Source organism: Tamandua tetradactyla, chromosome 10 (genome assembly GCF_023851605.1).
Source record: "Tamandua tetradactyla isolate mTamTet1 chromosome 10, mTamTet1.pri, whole genome shotgun sequence".
NCBI classification, from domain to species: Eukaryota; Metazoa; Chordata; class Mammalia; order Pilosa; family Myrmecophagidae; genus Tamandua; species Tamandua tetradactyla.
In genome coordinates this window covers 15789382-15809511 of record NC_135336.1, presented here as the reverse complement: position 1 = coordinate 15809511, position 20130 = coordinate 15789382, and the positions used below count along the sequence as shown (strand labels likewise).

General features: G+C 41.5%; 1 long non-coding RNA gene across 1 annotated transcript; it reads left to right on the top strand.

The window, feature by feature from the left end:
• The first annotated feature begins 7743 nt into the window (after positions 1 to 7743).
• Positions 7744 to 16121, top strand: LOC143647819 (uncharacterized). Its single transcript, XR_013158201.1, has 3 exons — positions 7744 to 7818; positions 15625 to 15697; positions 16106 to 16121. It is a non-coding gene; the product is annotated as an uncharacterized LOC143647819 (long non-coding RNA).
• The last annotated feature ends 4009 nt before the right edge of the window (positions 16122 to 20130 follow it).

Here is a 20130-nt window from a genome sequence, read left to right as displayed (position 1 = left end):
CTTAGTTCCAAGGTTAGTTCCACTAACAGGCAGGCTGGCTTTGGTATCAGCAAACTTACTTCTAAGCTGAATACGCCCCTTCCCAGGAACACTGACCCTTACTTTTCAGGGCTATTTGGAGAGCCAAGCAAGAATTGATGGATGCTCCTAACCCACCCATGCCCTAGGTAGGACAGAAGGAAAAGACAACCAACACTGAGGAACTACTATGAGCTAGGAATTTAACTTCATGATAAGCCTGGGAGGAAGGCACTGTATTATCGTTTCTCTTTTATTGAGGCTCAGGAGGGTATATCATGTGAACGTTTACCCACCTGTCAGTGGCAGAACACTGAGGACTGAAGGCAGGACACCCTTACATCTGTATGGTATGTTACTCTTTTCGAATAGTCTGATATCCATCACCTTGGCTCATTTGAACCTCACAGTGTACATATCTATGTCCACATCACACTAAATCACACATTTGTGGGGAGGGGCCTCTAAGCCATGAATCCCGCACTTTGAGCAATCTCCTTTTGCACCATTTCTACATTCTCCTTTTCCTTCTCTTGCTCCCCAGCCCATACCCCATTCCTCTCCTCTCTTCCCCTCCCTTTCTGTTTTAATGGAAAGAACTGAGTGTGGAAACCTGAGCTCTTTTCCTGGTTTGCCAATTTCTGTGTGGCCTCAGGAGGTGCTGGGCTTCATTTTCCACCCTCTATTATGAGACTCATTCCCAAGCCTGCCCAGACCCCCCAGCTGCTGCCCAGCACTCTGAGGCTAAGGGCCAGGTGTAGCACCCTCCAAAAGATATCCATGTGACCCAGCTTACTACATCACCAATTGGTAAGGACACAGATATCAGGCAGTGTATGTCCTTGAGGCAACCAGGGGTCGAATAAAAGAGACTCTTGCCTGTAGGATCCCTGTATTCTACAAGGTCAGATGTGATAAGTGTAAGAAAGGCCCTTTTTGTCCCAGGTGTTTCCATGCATTATCTCACATAATCCTCACAAGAATGGCCTAGATATTTTTATCCCCATTTTGCAGGTAAGAAAGCTGAGATTTAGAAAGGTAAGATAATTTGCCCAAGGCCAGCCAGACAGTAAATTCACCACTTTGGATTCCAGCCCAGGTCTGCCTGGCCCCATTTCTAAGCTTTTCCTACTTCATCACACTGACCTGTCTTTTCCTCCTTCCTCCCCAATCCCCAAAATCTCAGGGTTGGAGAAGGAGTAATCCATAAATAAGGGTAGGATTGTGATAGGTAGAAATGTTGGTGAGAGCACTCAGGAAAGGAAACTGAGTCAGGGTACAGTGGAGGAAAATGGGGATGTGGTGAATAGTTCCAGCTGTCTGCACCTTAGCTCTATAAATGTAGTAAGGTTGTGTTTTCTAGAAAACAGATGCTTTCAACCATGGATGGAATTGTTCTTTTCCTATAGGGACTGTGAAGACCCAGCCTGGGGAGGAAGAGTAAGGAGAGCACCTAGGAGCACTCGTGTCCTGGCTGTGAAGAGTATTTGTCAGCATCAGGGGCCCTGACTTTAATATGGTGAGCTTTCGTTGATAACACATCTATCTTTCAGACTGAAAGTGCTGAAAGTCCCCTGCTATGGGGAGTCACAGATGTGCAGAGGAAGGCGCTGCTTCAGAGTCAGAAGAGCCGAGTTCCAGCTTGAGCTCTGCCATTTCTGGCCTGGTGATGTGAAACATTTCACTTGCTGCCTCTCTGCCTTCAGGTCTACAGTGGGGATAAAGCCAGGTGCCTCTCAGCCTCTTAGGGTAGATATATAAGAATCAATTAGGTGATGTGTATGCAAGCACTTTGTGAACTATGGAACACTAGGGAAATGTAAAAGTTATGAAATTAAAAAGACTGCTCACAGCAGATGCTATGAAATGGGTTGACTTTAAACAATGGGAATTTATTAGCTTGCAGTTTGAAGCTGTTAGAATGTCCAAATCAAGGCATCACCAAGGTGATGCTTTCTTCCAGAAGACCAGATGCCAGCGGTCCTTGACTCCTCTCCCACATGGCAAAGCACATGATCGTGCTTTGCTCTCTCCTTTTTCTTCAAGGTTTCATTGCTCTCAGCTTTTTGCTTCCATGGGTTTCTTTTTTCTCTCTCTGTATTCATTCTGCTTATAAGGACTCCAGCAAGAGGATGAAGAACCGTCCTGAGCGAGGTGCTTACACCTTAACGGAAGTAGCCTCACCAAAACAGCCTACTTACAATGGGTTCACACCCTCAGGAACGGATTAGATTTAAGAACATGCTTTTCTGGGGTACATCCAGCTTCACACTTCCACAGGGGTGAGCCTTGAAGGAAAGGCACAGTCAGGCCCATTGTGTATAGATATCACATTTCACTGTTCTGTTTCCCTTCCCAAGTAGTGGGGCCTTCAGCTCATCAGTGGGTTTTCATAGGTAATTAAGAGCATCAGCAAGGTGCCTCCATTGACAGACCCAGCTGTGGCCTCAATTTGCCTGTATGCATTTGAAAGCTTCCTAATGGCGAAGCCTTTCTCCCGTCTGCACCCAGTGCCAGCACAGCCTCCTGGACAGTGTCCTGCACATCACTGCAGTGAGTGCAATGTTCACTTTTTTTTTTTTGCATCACCTCTACCATTTTATAATTGGTTTCATTTTTTTTTTAACTTTTTTTAAAATTGTGAAATATAACATATATACAAAAAAGCAAAACATTGCCAAGCACATGTTAACAAGTAGTATAGAACAGATTTTAAAGTTTGGTGTGGGTTACCCTTCCACGAGTGTTCAGTTTTTCTTCTAGTCGCTCTAAGACACTGGAGACCAACAAAAATATCAGTATAATGATTAGTTAAATCCTATCCTGTCTGTTATACTCTTCCTTCTCTTTAAATAACATACATACATGAAAGCAATAAATTTCAAAGTACATCACAACAATTAGTTGTAGAACAGATTTCAGAGTTTGGTATGGGTTACAATTCCACAATTTAAAGTTTTTACTTTTAGCTGCTCTAAGGTACTGGAGGCTAAAAGAAATATCAATATAATGATTCAGCACTCATACTCATTTGTTAAACCCGATCTTCCCTATGTAATTCCACCATCACCTTTGATCTTTCTCCCATTCTTTAGGGGTATTTGGGCTATGGCCATTCTAACTTTTTCACGTTGGAAGGGGTTGTCGATTATATGGGTGGTTTCATTTGAATCACGAGTTTTAGGCCTATTTCGGGCATCTCAAGTTATCTTGATAGATTTGAACCTTAGCATCCACCCCATAATATATTTTACCATACTTAAAAAGTACAAAAAGATTAATACCAATTCATGACTTCCCTCCTTACAGTAAGCTGTAAATTTAAATGCTTCTTGTGTTATTTTCCTCAGATATAGAAGAGCAGCAGACTATTCAGTGCATATTTTAGCCTGGTAACATTTGCATTTTATACACAATCTTCAGATCAAAAATTACTTTATTACAGAGCATTACTTTTGTTAAAACTTGGCCAAATTCTGCTCTAAGAAGATTCATAAATCTAAAAATATATATATATATTTTTAATTAGTCTTAATCTTCATGTTTCTGATTCAAGAAGCTGAGAGACCAGTAATACTAGATTTTGATTTTTACAAGCACCTTTTCCTTCTCGTATAGTACCTATACTCTTCTAGCAGTTAAAAGTCCATGGAAATGTCATGGGTTCTGGAATAAAAGCCTGGGTTCCAAGTTCACCTATTCCACATACCAGAATCTAAACAAAATATTAATAATTAACTCTCTACTGGGACACTCACATTTTTGGCATATACAGTTCCCCTCACCATTCACTTTAATTTAATAGCATGTTCCTCATTTGGCGTTTGTTTCTTCATGATTAGACATATATGCATTTCTAGTTGGAATTCTATGTCATGATGTGTCCCTCTTAGAGTATCACATCCGGAGGCACATATGTCTATCCATGCCTCACAGGTGATGCTAATTTTAATTACCCGGTCGAGGTATTTTCCAATTTCTGCAGTACAAACTGTAACTATGTTTTACTTTGCACAATGTTGACTTTTTAAAAACAGAACATATGGGGCGGAGTGGGGGAGACCTCACTTGATAGTTTATTTAACAAAACCTGGGGGATTTTAGCTGACCAGATGCTTACCATGACTTAGATGGTTAAAAAAGTAAGCGTGTAATGTCTAATAAAGTAAAAGATGCACACACTCAATGACTTTGACATTCCAGCCACATCTGACCCTGGAGAAACTCTCACGCGTGCGCACAAGGAATCATCATCGAGGATGTTCATTGCAACGCTGTCTGTTTTAGAGAAAATTGGAAACAACCTAAATGCCCATGAACAAGAGAAGGAATAACTTCATTGTGGAAAATTCAATGAATTACTACATAGTGTTTCAAATTAATCAATATGGATAAATCTCCCAAAGTTAAGTTATAGAAAGATACACGCAATATGTCCCCGTTTATGTGAAGTTCAAAACATGCAAAACAATGCTATGTACTGTTTTCTGATTCACATGTTCTTTTTTTTTTTAACTATATAAAAACACGCGAGGAAATGAAAAACAGCCACACGGGTATGGAGGCAGCTTGTGCCTTATGAAAATCCCTGTTGTTGTCTTGCGGTACTTTTCATCCAGCAAGTACACGTAAAGATTGCAAGCAGTTAAGCCATTTTAAAAGCCCCAAAAGATAAAGTGTTAGTAATGGTCTCAATATGCAACCAGCACTAGAAAGTTTGGGTTTCAGCTCTTATAACAGTAAAGTGAAAGGAATCTTACAAGAATGCTAGACAGTAGCATTAGAAAGAAGAAAGGCCAGTTCTCGTTTAGAAGACCTTGGCATTCCTGAAGAAGAATTACTGAGACAGCAACAGGAGTTATTTGCAAAGGGTAGACAGCAACAAGCAGAATTGGCCCAGCAGGAATGGCTTCAAATGCAGCCAGCCGCCCAAAAACTCCAGCTTGCTGCTGCCTCAGCCGGTGCGTCCAATCAGGTAGGACCTTCTCAGGATGAAGAAGATGATGATGATATCTGAAATTCACCAGCTGAGTTTCTATTTCCTCTATAAATATTTTTTCCCTGCACGACAAAACAGTGAAAGAAATGCTTATCTGTAATTTTGTATGTATCTTGGTGGACTTGCTATTGGTATGCTAGGGATGTCTGCTGTTAAATTTCAACTATTGTGTGCTATACATCTAAAAACTGTCTCTTTGAACCATTGAAAATGTAAGGTTCAATTTAGAATTCTGAATGGAGTTTATGAAATTTTAGATAGCAGTGAATCCTTTATTGGATCAATAAACAGTGTTACAGAAAACTTCAGGTTTATAAAAATACAGTGACATTTATACCAAAAAAAAAAAATGCATGGGAACGGTAAACACTAAATTCATGATAATGGTTTCTCCTGGGGAGAGAGGAAACAGAGTGTGAACGGGGTCATAGGGGCTTCGATTGTAGCTGTGACATTTCATTTCTTTTCAAAATTCTGAAGCATATGTGCCATCATGGTAGATCACCCAAGCAGAGGGGTAGGTTCTTAGAATATTATTTTATTTGATAGTTTTGTATATGCCTGATATGTTTTATATAATTTTTTAAAGCCGATTGTTAACAAGGAGGGAAACACTTTAAATGAAGCTTATAGTATGATAATAGAAGCAGTGTGTCCCAGGCAAGTTCAGAGAACAGCCTTTGAATTCTGGGCACCAAACTCCCCAGAAGTCCTGGCAAACCAAAGCCCAGTGGGTTAAGGAGAGACATGCAGATAAGGAATCATATCATGTGAGAAAAGAGAGGATTCAGAGACTATTTCCCAATTGAGTGGTTTTTGCACACACTTGTCAAAAATCAGTAGGCTAATGATATTGTGAGCCATTGAACGTACACCATGTATAGAATGTTTGTATGTCAAGAATGCATGCTTGTTTGTTAAGGTTTTACAATAAAAATATTTTTAAAAAAATCAATTTTTTGATTGATTTGACTTACAGGTAAAACAGCGAGTGTATGAAAAACCCGGCCTGGGAGCTGTGACACTGCTGGAGGTCCTCTTGGCTGCCTCCCAGATGAAGCGAAGGGGAGCAATCACGCCTCGGGCAGTGAGAGAGGAGGAGAGGAAGGCCTGAAGGTGCTTGGCCACAACCACCACCTCGCCCGCACATAAGGACAGTACCTCCACTTGGCTTTGACACAGCCAAATGTTTGGGAATCTTACAGATTCACCGTCTACTCACCTAGCCTGGACTGAGAGACCTCCCTTCTCTTCTCTGCTCCTGGTAGCTTCATTGCCCTTCCAGCTTGCACCCATGGATATATGGCATTGACCTGCTTGCTTTAATACAAAAACAAACAAAAAATCAACTGGCTGTGGATGCGAGGGTCTATTCCTGAACTCTCAATTCAAGTCCTTTGGTCTATATATCTATCTTTGTGCTAGAACCATGCTGTTTTGACATTGTAGCTTTGTAATAAGTTTTAAAGTCAGGAAGTATGAGTCTTCCAACTGCATTCCTCTTTTTCAAGATTTTTTTTTTACTATTTGGGGCCCTTTACCCTTCAAAAATATATGAGAATTGGTTTTTCCATGGCTGAAAATTAGGCTTCTGGAATTTTGATTGGGATTACTTTGAATCTGTAAATCAAATTTGGGTAGAATTGACATCTTAATGATATTTAACCTTCCAATCCATGAACACAGAATGTCTTTCCATTTATTTAGGTCTTCTTTGATTTCTTTTAACAATGTTTTTGTGCCCTTCATCCCCATAATTTCTGTTATGTTTCTTTTTATACTCTCATATTCTTTATGCCCACACATTTTCTTCTTATTATCCTTTAGCACTATATCTATATTTTCCTTCATCTCTTTGAATTGATCTAGTAGATTTGTTTGAATTTCAATTAGTTATTCCAAATTCTACGTCTCCTCTGAAGTTTTAGTTTGATCCTTTGACTGAGCTATGTCTTCTTGTTTCTTAGTATGGCTTTTAAGTTTTTGTTGATATCTGGACATCTGGTTATCTTGATGAGTTTACTCTGAAGCTCAATCTCTCCCTCTTCTCTAGAGTTTTTATTGTTGATTGGCTTTGTATTGAGGCTCTTCTTTGATGCTTGACCCAACTTATTCTGGACCTTTAGAATAGCCCATGTTTAACTGTTTAGATTTTCTCAGCTCTTCTTTATCTGCTTCTTACCCTGGATTTGTGGTTCAGTTTTTAAGATTGCACTTTTTTTGCAATTGTTTCATCTCTAGGAGGAAATTTACTTTCCTCTGGTCCTTCTCTGGGAATTAATCTATTCTGTTGTTTTTGTGCAGAATTTTCTCCCCAACTCCTGTGATTTGTTTAAATTCTCTTCCTCACTCAGTGCCCCCTTTTCCTTACACTTTTCAGTTCTGGGACCCATTCTGTCTTACAACAGTTCAGCACTACACACACACACACACACACACACACACACACACACACACACACATATACACATACGTGCATGCATTTTTTTTCTGTGAGGCTTTTGATTTCTTCCACGTTAGGGAATCCTGCCCTGGGAAGCCAGATGGCTTAATCCAGAAGGTAGACCAATTCATAAAACTCTGTTTTCCATTTAGGTGGTCCAGATAACAGAAACTGGATTGTTTTTGTGCACCTCTTACCAACAGTTCTGCCGTGGTTTCTCTCTTCCCCTCCCTACCCCAGAGTCCCTTTTGTATGCAGCATGTAGTATAACTCAACGGTTTGGGTTTGTGTTCCACCATGGGTCTCTGCAGACTTGTGTCCCTATGCCTGGATATGCGTGGTGCTCTAAATCGCTGTGGTTAGTAGCTCCAGAGTCTGCATCCACGCAGGAGGGACCTGGGCTGCGCTGCCTGTATGATTCCCAAGCTGCAAGGGACTGAGTCAGCGGAAGGGATACAGATTGGTGGGTCCAGGATAGAAATTTCCTACCTGTTCTTAGAGATTATTTTTCTTTTTCTTCGACTCTACATTTGTAGAGACCTTCTCCAGTCTCTACTGTCCTCCAGAATTCTAAGCAAGTGGTATTTGTCCTTTTATTAGCTGATTCTGAGGGGGGATCTTTCCAGGGGATGCTTTCCATCACCATGTTGATGATATCAACCCCCATATTTAAATTTAACTTTAAGTTAAATAGCTACAGGTAGCTGGTGCTACTGTGCTGTGTCGTGCAGGTCTGGTGGCAGCAGATCTCTGCCTTACAGAAAAGGATCTGGACCGTAAGCAGGATTATCACCCGCCCACCAGTTATAGATGGCTTTTACCCAGTGTCCGTTCAGGAGTCCTGGGGTGGGTAGGTTTTAGGCCTTTACCCCAAGGACGGCTAATCTCTACCTGGTATCAGTAGAGAGTCTTAGGTATAAGCCAATATTCCATCTCCTTTTAAACTGACCTTAAGATAAACTGTTTTTATCACATGTTCCATGTTATGTTGACAAAAATTGTAGTTAAAACAAAATATATTTGGGGGAAGTAGTCTCAAGTGCAGAGAACTGAATTAGTTACACTACTTGGTTCATAGAATATTGTCATCACTGGTCCATGAAAGTCCCTCTCTTATTTTAATTATGAATTTTCTTTTGTACCAATTCCAACTGTCATACCTCTCCCTGTCTGCCATATGGGTAAATTTTCTAATGTGTTTGACATGGATCTTTCTGTGTTCTTACAAAATATTTTGTTGTTTGATATGCCTTAGGTCTTAAGTCACTTAAATTGTGTGTGGTTCATAGCTTATTTAGTTTCTTACTTTTTAAACTTAGCACTGTATTTTTTTAAGATCATCACTGTTATTGTGCATACAACTAATCTTTTAGTTCTAACTGTTGCATAGCACTTCAAGGTATGCATACACCATAGATTATCTCTCCACTACTCCACTGATGGACAGCCAAATTGCCTCCAATCTCACAATGAGCACTGCAATGCATATCTTCTTACATGTCCCCTTCCGAACCTGTATGAGATTTTTCTATGAGACAGACCATAAGAGGAATTGCTGGGCCTTTGGATTATGTTATTTGACTAAATTCTGATTCTCTCTAGAATGGCAGCAATACAGGAAGTTTCTTATAACCCACAGCCCCCAACACTTGGCATTTTCCACCTTTCTACCATTTGCTGGTCTAATAGGGTATAAAGTGATATCTCTGCTATTTTAATTTGCATTGCTCTGATGACTGAGTTCCATCAGTTTGCCTTTTATCTGTGGGACTCTAAATTAATTATTTTTTCTTGTATATCCTCTATTGAAAATGTTTCCCAGGCCTTCATCAGAGCTTCCCACAAGTATCATTTGGCATATCTGGCCTTGTTCATTGTTATGACTGGTGGCATCAGATGTAATTGGAAGCAAGCTAATTCTTTCCTTCAGTAATTTGTCTAGATAATAAATGGCATTATGAGCAAGCAGATGCTTGAATTTCATACTGAAGCTGCCATTAGCAAAACCATAAATGTTTGTTTCATTTTTAATTGCAATGGTAATGAAATAGATTTTTTAAAATCACCATATTTGGACGCTAATGGGAAACCATTCCTCCTTCAAGGTATTTACAGCTTATTAAGAACACTTACAGGTCACAATTTTCTGTCTTTTCCAGAGGGTGAGGATAGATGTGGCTGTACAGGTTATCTGCACTTAAGTCTAAAGCTGTGGCTATAAACATGTGTGCGATTCTGTGACAAGGGTCAGGTATATGCTACGGAAAAAGTTGGCTCAGAAGTATCACTTGGAAAACAAATAATGCCTTGTCCAAATACTCTCTGGGTAACAAACCAAATAAAAAATGAAATAAACCTACTCCAAGTACTTCAACATTTCTAAACAACATTTTAGGTATCATACTAAATGCCTGTGCTTACACCACTAAGGCTGATCACACAAGTTAAGCAGATTCAGGATCAAGCTACATAACCCCCCTTGGGATGGATTCCTCGTAAATCAGATCAGATGTGCACTCAGACCACCCTTGGAGAGTTCCTGGGACTCCTATCACACAAAGTCCCGGAAATGGTTTGGCCAGTGTGGGTCATTAATCTGCCACTGCATTTCCATCCTGGATGTTTTCTGAGTTCTACCTAGATTTTCAAAACAATATAGTGTCCTTCTCTAATAATCAGCTCTTCTGCACAGGTGGCCAGATTTTGCTACTAGGTGAACTACTTTTGTGAAGGGCAGTCTGATGCTTTAAGAAGGGGAAATTGTATCTTCCCACTTCTCACCTCCGCTTATGCACACCACCTCATTTGTGGATGTATCAGTGAAAAATAGGGCTGTTTTTAGAAGAGCAACTCATTGGCAGCTGCTCCACTGTTTAGTGGTAGTCAGGAGGTTGTGTCCAGGGCTACAGGAGATGTTTTGCAGTTGGTACACTGAACAAAAAGGCCCAGCAGAGCTGGTCAATGGAGACTAAAATCTAAGCTGTGGGCTCTGTCCTGGAGATAGGTGTTCCCACAGGAAGTCACAGCACAAAGGGACCCTACTGGCTACCAGAAGCCACACAGGACCAGTGCTGGGTCAAAAGGGCCACATCCAGAAGGATGGAAATGGGCTGAGGTTGCTGTTCTTTCCTGAACTCAGAAGCTTTATCCTCTGTTGTGCCCTGTAGAAATGTTATGCTTGGGAGATTGCCTGGAAAATCACTGCTGAATGCCTTCAGATCCTGGGAGAAGTGGCCGCACATCAGATGTTCTCAAGGGGCCATGGGGGAATTTTGCCTCTCAAGGGACATTTGACAATGTCTGGAGACATTATTGATTGTCACGACTCAGAGACTGCTACTGGTGGGTAGAGGCCAAGGATGCTGGTAAACATCCTAAAATCCACAGGACAGCCCCTTCACAACAGAATTATTTGCTGTTGAGAAACTCTCTTCCATTGGCGGATGTGCTGATAATAACACAGTTGTTATTTTAATCTAATATTTATGAGGAGCCAGCTGTATACTTTCCGTTTTCCTTTGAAGGAAACGTACCCTTTTACCCCCATCCTACCCATCACAGTCTCATTCCCTTCCCACCAGTACCCCCTGCTGCTGGGAGAGGACGGACGCTCAAAAGAAACTTTTACATACAATTGTGTATGTCCAAGTGTATGAGTTTCTCTGTGTGAGAGAGAACCAGAGAAGGACTGAGAAACAGAAAAAGATACTCAGAGATGCAGAAGGAGATGAGCAGAGGAAGAGAGAGGCAGGGTGGGGATGGCACCGGGAAGAGAGAGAGAGAGAGGGATGAAAACAGAGAACAAATACCACTTACGATACGCCAGGGTCTGGTAATTCAGGGTCAGTCAGGGTCCCTGCCCACAGTGAGTCCACACGTGCCGTAACACGTGTGTGGAAAGGGAAATCACACAATAAAACCATAAGCCCGGCTCAGGGGAACACGGAGGAGAGGCTGATGTTGGGCCAGGCACAGGAGGAGGTGGCCATTGAGGTGAGTGGATAGGAGAAGTGTTTTGTCAGGTGAACAAAATGAGGGTTTTCCAGAGGAGCGAAGACTTTTGGTAGGGTTTGGGGAATGGTAGAGGGTGGTGGGGTGGTGGGGATACAGGGTGGACTAGGGCAGCAGAGGGGTAGCAGTGGGAGATGAGGTTGAAAAGGGAGGTTATGACCCACATGCTCCCAGGGCAGGATCAGGCCTTGAATCCATGCCTGAAATTGTGCACACGGACGATGCCTGCAGTTTCTTATGCGATGCGTCCTCAGATCCTTCAAGTGTTCGTCAAATGGAGCTTTCTCATGAGGCCTACCCTGGCCACTGTTAAAAATTGCAACCCATCTCCCTGACATTCCCAGACCCCCTTATCTCTTTCTATAGCACTCATCATCTAATAACATACTGTAGAATCGATTTATCACTTTAGCATTTGTGTCTCCTGACTAGAATATCGGCTTATGAGAGCAGGGATTTTCTTTTGTTCACTGATGTATCCCGACTATATTGTAGGCCTAGGACAGTGCCTGGTGCAGAGCAAGTGCTCGGTAAATATTTGCTGAATGAGCAAATGAATGAATGAATGAATGAATGAATATGAGGGTTAGAGGTATTTCTTCATCTGTCAGCCAATTCCCAGAACTTCATTCACGTTTCTGAGGGCTGCTGCTTAGGAGGTGTATTAGTTTTCTGTTACTGCACAACAACTTATCACATGGTTATTACCTCATAGTTTCTATGGGTCAGGATTCCAGGCACAGCTTAACCAGGAGGTGGGCTTACCTGGGTCTTCTATTTAGGGTCTCATAAGGCTGCAATCAAGGGGTCAGCTGGGGCTCAGCTGAGGAAGGATTATCTTCCCACGTTGTTGGCTATATGACTGAGGGCTCCAGTTTCCCGCTGGCTGTTGGCTAGAGGCTGCCTTCAGTTCCTAGAGCCGCTCTGCAGTTCCTTGCCACCTGGGGTCCCCAACATCATCACTTGTTTCCTCAAAGCCACTAAGGGAGACAGAGAGACTCCAGCGAGATGGGCACCACAGTTTTATGGAACAGAATCATGTGATCACATGTTACCTTTGCTATATTCTATTGATTAGAAGCAAGTCACAGGTCCCATCCATGCTCAGTCAGAGGGGATCACACAGGTGTGAACACCAGGAAGTGGGTATCTTGGGAGCCACTTTAAGAGAATGTTCACCACAGGGAGGTGACAGCTGGAGGTGATGGTCTTCCTTTGAACACCCACAGTCTTGTCACACCTCAACCTCTGCACCATTTTAAAGTTATTTATACCTGTGTCTACCTTCTCCACAGGACTGGAAGCTCCTGGGGGCCAGGGACTATTCTTGCCCATCTTTAGAGTCAGTTTTTAGCACAGAGCCCAGCGCATAGAAACTCATCAGTTTGGGACAAATGGGTAGAGGACACATGGAAGGATGGATGGATAGATGGGTGAATGGAAAGAAGGAAGGATGGGAGGGAGGGAAGGAGGGAGAAAGGAAGGAAATATGTGGTAACAAAACAGGGGGGAACATATCAACAGATGAGTAGAACATATGGAATAAAAATAAAGAATAGGGGGAACAAATGTTAAAATAAATTCAGTTTGAAATGCTAGTGATAAATGAAAGTGAGGGGTAAGGGATATGGTATGTATAATCTTTTTTTTTCTGTTATCGTTTTATATCTTTTTCTGTTGTCTTTTTATTTCTTTTTCTAAATCTATGCAAATGTTCTAAGAAATGATGAATATGCAACTATGTGATGATACGGAGAATTGCTGATTGTATATGTAGAATGGAATGATATGTTAATATTTTTGTTTGTTGTTAATTTTTTTAAATTAATAAATAAATAATTAAAAAAAAAAAACAGGGGTGAAGGCAAAGCACCTGGTCGGAGAGTATGGCCCTCACCTGACAAAGTGGGGTCACCCAGTGTGAAGTGAGAAGATGGAAGCAGGAAGTGATGGGTTTGCTCACAGTCCCAGGTTTTGTTCCTGGAACTGTCACTTGGAGCCGTCCCATCAAGGCAGCCAAGAGACCAGGGGTAGGCTCTCTCTCCTTCCCAGATCTTCTGCTTTCTCCTGAGGAAAAAGGAGCAGAAACAGTCACGAGGGATGTCCAAATGTTCCACAGACCAAGGTACCAGTGAGGTCCTGCAGGTTTGTGCGATTTTGGCAGATATGGAAGTAATTTCCTAAGAGATAAGCTGGAGGAAGAAATCATTTCTTTGTGATCCTCTCCAAGGCTCTAGGCAAAGGCTTTTGAGAACATTAACATTTCTCCATGCAATAAACTTTGAATTTTGAGCCAGCCCTCCTTGAGCTCCTGTTCCAGTGTGGGATGGTGAATCCAAGCTGTCCCAGGCCTTGGCCTCGGAGTCGAAGGTGGAAGCCAGGTCACAGGGCTTCCTAGTGCAGGAGGCAGGGTCTTGGGCTGTAGTTTCTCTGTTGGAACTATGGGAGGGCTATATCTGGGATAGACTTTATTGATGATGCTAATTGTGTTTTCTACCCAGTAATACATCACTGGAAGAAAGATTCTGAGAGACTTGGGATAGATGACATTGATGTGCTGATGTCAAACTGTCATGTACGGCATAAAAGCCATGCTGTTTTGTTTTGTTTTTTTAACATGGGCAGGCACTGGGAATCGAACCTGGGTCTCTGGCATGGCAGACGAGAACTCTACCACTGAGCCACTCTTGCCTGCCCAAGCCATGCTCTTTTAATCCACCCTGCAGATGCAGACCTATTGTGTGTGGGACCTTTTGATTAGGTTGTTTCCATGGAGATGTGGGTCTTTATTAGTTTATTGGGGTCCTTAAAAGAGCTTGCAGAGAGAGAAAGATTCCAGAGCCGATACAAAGATGAAACCAAGAGACACAGATATTTGGAGATTCAGACAGAAATACCCAGGTGCTAAGCAAGGACTCACAGAAAGAGCCAGAACCTGGAGAGAGCCAACACAGACAGCAGAGAGATGAAACTCTGAGTTTTCTCTGGAGAAGCTCAGTGAGGCCCTCAGACGCTTGGAGAAGGTGAGAGCAATGGAACCCAGGAGCAAAGGACTGGCAGACGTCGACCACATGCCTTTCCAGCTGACAGAGGTGTCCCAGATGCTGGCTACCTTTCCTCCAAGAAGGTATCCTCTTGTTCTTGCCTTAATTTCAACATTTTAATGGCCTTAGAACTGTAACCTGTAACTTAATAAATTCCCTTTATAAAAGGCAATCCATTTCTGGTATATTGCATTCCAGCAGCTTTAGTCAACAGAAACACTTGGGTTAAATATTTATATATACGTGTATTTTTTTCCCTTTTGCCTGAGTTTCTATAATTTCTTTTGCTCACCTGAACCATGACAGGTGATTTCCTTTATGTCAGGGGAAAGCCATTAATAACTAAGTGGGTGAATTGTGACAAGGTCACAGTGGAGGTTATGATATTTATGACTTCGCTGACTGTGGCCAGAATGTAAAGCTAAGAAACACCATTGTTCTTAAAAATGACAATTGAACCTTTTACATGGATCAATCTTTGTAAAAAAAAACAACCTTTATAACAGAAATCTGTGAAATGTTTGGTGTCCCTGGGGCAGACGGTCCACAGAAATACTCGACATGTTGACTCATAAAGGAGATGTCAGATTCTAGGGAAAGTCACTACCTTTAAATGAAAACTAAAGCCTAGATTTCTCCTCCTATAATTTCTTCCCATCAGCATGCTGCCAACTAGCTAATATTGCTTAACACAAACCTAGGGAAGACACGGAATAATCCTGGGATCTTATTTACTGACATTGGCCAGAGAGCAAAATGGTAAGGAGAATTTGAAATTGCTAAAACAGTGCTCATCCTTATTTTGAAAGCATTGTCCTTGTTTGAGAAGGAAGGAGCTTTAAACTGTCCCGCATCACATTGGATTCTCTTAACTTTTGAGTTCTTCCTCAAATTCCTAACATGCGGAGCAGTTTCTCTGGATCCAAAACCAGTAACTGAACCTGTAGCCATCACGAGAAACAATAAAAGAAGCCCTTCTAATTCCTTGATAGGTCTCTGTGTTCTGAGACCACACTTGGGGCCCCAACCTTTAAAAACTTTAAAAGTTGACTTTGCACAGATGAAGGCTTTTGTATAAAGGCATCAATAATAACTGATTTTCCTACTAGGTACACAGCTCTTTGCTTGGCACGAGGAGGAGAAACCAAAGAATCACGGTCCTACTCCAAAGAGCTCCTTCTGGTGAGAGATGTGAATTATTCCAGTGTCACCCAGAACCCCTGACTGGGTAGCGAACTCTAACTGGGGAGCGTTTCCAATTCACTTGCTCAGGTAACACCTGCTCCTTCAGCCACTCTGAGTGGACTCATCCTGAGTTCCAGGGCAGCAGCAGAGAAAATGCAGAGGCGTTACCTGCTCAGCCTCCCCAGAATGGGATATTCTAATAGATTTTCTGTGTAGGAAAAGATTGTGTGCACACGCACATGCACTCACACACACACATGCACACACCCTTCCCAGGCACACTCTGCAGGCTCTCTCGGGGTCTGCCCTGTGTCCAGGTCCTTTATCTGACTCCTGTCTTCATCCAGAGGTTTTTGATGGCACAGCCTGAGCTCGCTCTTTTTTTTGTTTGTTTTGCATGCACAGGCTCCGGGAATCAAACCCAGGTCTCCAGCTCTGCAAGCGAGAACTCTGCCACTGAGCCACCTGTTTCACTGCCGAATAAGCACTTCCTAATAAATGGTCTCTGTGAGAATGAAAAACCATTACATGTATTTCCCGCTTTTCAAAAGAACGGAAGGAAAGAAAAAGATGACTGAACACCTTCCATTTTCCCCACTGGATCTCGTATGGCTGTCCTTTCGCCTTCAGATTTGAGTGTCTCAGGCTGCTGGGTTTGTATCTCCACTCGTATTTCTTCTTAAGAAATTTAGCCTCTTAGAGTATTTTTCAAATGGATGAACTTCTAACAAAAGCTGCTTTCTTAATGGGTCCGTATTCTTTCAACTTTCTATTATTCAAAAATAAATTTGGATAAAAAGGCCTTCTCCATCTACCTTATTTAAAGCAAGTCCTGCTTCCCTTCCACCCCACCCCAGTTTTCCCTGTGGATACAGCCCACTCATTTTCTTATCCAATTTCATTTCTATATTTGTTTACTGGATTCTCCCCCAGTGGGCTGTAAGCTTCATGAGAGCAGAGACCATGTTTGTCCTATTCTCCACTGTACCCCCAGCAGCTAGCACAGTGCCTCTCATATAGCAGATGCTCATTAAAATATTTGTCAAATGAATAAATAAATAGAGCAAAGTAGAATGGTTTGTAATGAGTGATGTGTCGTGGTTTCCTAGCTAATTAAAAGTGGAATACAAGATGCGGCAGGGTGGAGGTAAGGAATGCCAGATGTGAGAATTGGGTGTTTGGAGAGGGAAGGAGAATGAAGAGTCACTAATGGGGCTGAGAAGCCAAATAAAAGTGCCCTGTGTCATGCGGGTGAACGCACATACCTGGTCCAGGAGTCAGAGAAGATGAAGGAGGCTTCAGGGGAAGGTGGCGTGGTTGCAGCCACAGCTTTATGCCAATGAGGTGAACCTGCAGATAAAGTGACAATGTGTGTGAGCCTTGAACTGGATGCTGCTTCACTTCCAACCTCCAACTCTCACACAAAACATCTCCAGTGGTTCACCCTATCCAACAACATGCAGGGAAGGGAATTCTAGAAAACATGATTCAGCCTAGCCATGTTGACACATTACAAATGTGTCGATAAATACTGAGTGCCTACACACTACTATGGTAGGCACTCAGTATTTATTGAATGAATGTATGAATGAACGAATGACCTGGCATAGCAGAAAGGGGCACTTGGCCATCTGTTGCTTAATAAAGGTGCTTAATAAATTTTGTGGAATGAACATTGAATAAATCTGGGCCAAACATAAAACTTGTAGTAAGCTGAAAGCAAGGAAACCTGGAAGAGAAGGGAGAGACTAACAGACACCATGATGTGTCTTGCCATGTGGCAGATCTGGCAGCCAGTCTTTGGGAAGAAAGAATCACCTTGATCATGCCTTGATTTGAAAATTTCCTGGAGTCTAACCCTGGCTGGAATGGAGGCATCCTCAGCTACAACCTTGAAAGACCACATGTTGGTGATAGCAGTTTCTCCTTCAATCTGCATTCCTGAATGATTGTGTGTCAGCCTGTCCATGTGCCCAGTGCTATGGCTTGAGAAGAAATAAATTTTGTTGTGTTTAGCCATTGTACATGTTGGGACCTATTTGTCATAGCAATAGCCCTACCCTCACGAGTACATGTCCATTCTGTTAGCACGGTGGAAGCTTAATCATAGACCATTTTGCTTCTACAGAAAAACTCATTGACAACCACAGATTTTTCTTATAATTAACAGAAAAATTAGATTGCATCTGTTGATTAAAGTGTAGACTCAAGAGTCATCTGGTAACTATGATAATATTTATTCTTAAAATAAACTGGAGATTACTGTAAAAAAAAACTGTTGAGGTGACAATTCAACTGCAGAAAAAGCTTTGACTAGTGAGAACCAAAGACCCTGGTTGAGGCGAAAAAGAGGAGAGAGGAAAAATTAGTTAAATGCATTTTATTCATGACCTTCCTTAAGGTCCAAGTGAGAGCTGCATATAAGAGTAAATGCTGGAAAGGCCTTGACCCGCAGTGAGACCCGGCCAGACTGGGGACACCCCAGGTCCAGAAGACCATTAAACTGATACTGAGTTGTAATCCCAAGGTAGTTTAGAAGGCCAGACTCCCAGAACTTCATCCTGGGGGGACTCAGGACCCAGCTAGCGTAATTTTCCACTCCTTCCTCAGAAGGTCTTACATGCACTCTGATAGAATTGCAGCATCACTTTCTTTCTTTCTTTCTTTTTTTGTCTCCTTGTCCCTCTAGAATTTTAGGAATACCCACTAGAAAATGTCTCTACATGGAAAGATTAACCCAGATGCGCTGGCCAACATAACTTCCTTGCCCACCCATTTTCCGAACCACAATTGTACACCATAAAAAGAGCTTCCTTTTCAAGATGGGACTGGTTAATTGAGTGCAGACAAGGCCCCTCGTTTTCTTCCACACACTTTAAGAAATATTAAATCCAAGGTCAAACCAAAAAAAGACACAGTCTCAGAAAACTAACTTTTCCCCCTTATTTCCCCACCTGATTAGTGGCCTTTTCTCTCCCCCTCTACTAAGAAAATGTAAAGAATACAGTTTAGCTTTCCAAAGTCTAGACTGACATTAACCTTCCAAGCTCACTTTACTGAGGCCACGGCGAGTGCTTTGAAAGGGGAGATTTGGGTGAAGAAACTTTAATGCTTTTTATTGTCAGTAGGTTTAAACCAGCCCATGAAAACAGGGGTGAATTACATTACAGCCTGGCCTTCAATTATGCCCTAGTTTTAATTTAAAGCCAAATTTATCAGTTTTTTTTTTTTTACTTTATACTGATTATTATTTCTATGTCACACAGTGATAATTATATTTTTCGTGTCCATTGACACCATTTCTTACTGTCTTTTCTTTAACTTTAGCTTTGTAATTCTGCAGACACCATACATACCGAGAAAGGTATCTCTTTTTATTTTATTTTATTTACTGTATTGTATTTTTGTGGACAAATTTTATAGTCTTTTAGTCTATATAGGGTAATAGGATCAAAGAAAGTGTAAATCAAGTTGAAAACCAACATCTGGCAGATGATAACCTCCCCTGGTGCTGTGACTAGAGGAAATTCTAGTATTCAGGTATCTATCACTTACCAATGACATTTTAGTTTAAAGTTGCCATTGCTGAGATGTAAAATGCTGCTGACAATATATATTTTTAAAACATACCAACACTAGGTCTCTTTTCTATTATTCCTGGGATTCTTAGTTATAGGAAGACATAAAAGAAGATTTTGTAATGGTTTCTGTATGTGTGAGGGTTCATGTGTGTGATTATAGAAACAATTCAAGTTCAGTACACAAATGCAGAAAACACAGAAAAACAAAAAGAATAAAAGCACCCAAGAGCCACCACTACCCAGAGAGAATCATGCTTAACATTTTCGTATATGTCATTTTTGTGGTATGGAGATAAAAGGCAGAGATAGAGTTATGTATCTTTTAAAACAAAATGAGGTCTTAACACTACACATTTTTTTTTTTGTATATATTTGCAGCTTGCTTTTATTTTTTATTGTACAGATGGGCCCTAATTAATTACTGATTATTTTTGAACATTTCCTTATTATAAAGAAACATTTCCATATTATAAGCAATGAGCTGTTTATTTCCTAGGTTAAATTTCTGTAACTGAAATTATTTGGTCAAAGGGTATGCACATGGTTTAGGCTCCTGATACATACGCCAAGATTTCCTCTAGAAAGATTATAGAAGCTTATGAGGGATGGAGGGAGAGGAAGAGGCAGGAAAGGAACTGTAGGAAGCAAATGACTTGCTGCCTAAGAAATATGTGGAAGGGCCAGCCCTCTTTTCTTGTAAGGGAGGAATTGTGGGAACACTGTATATATATCCGATTTCCTGTCTGGTTTGCACTACATAAAAGAGTCATCATTTTTTTCCACACACAAACTCATCCAGGTACTTCCTTTCTCCCCTAACAGGTTGGGTAAGGGCTTTCAAAACCCCAA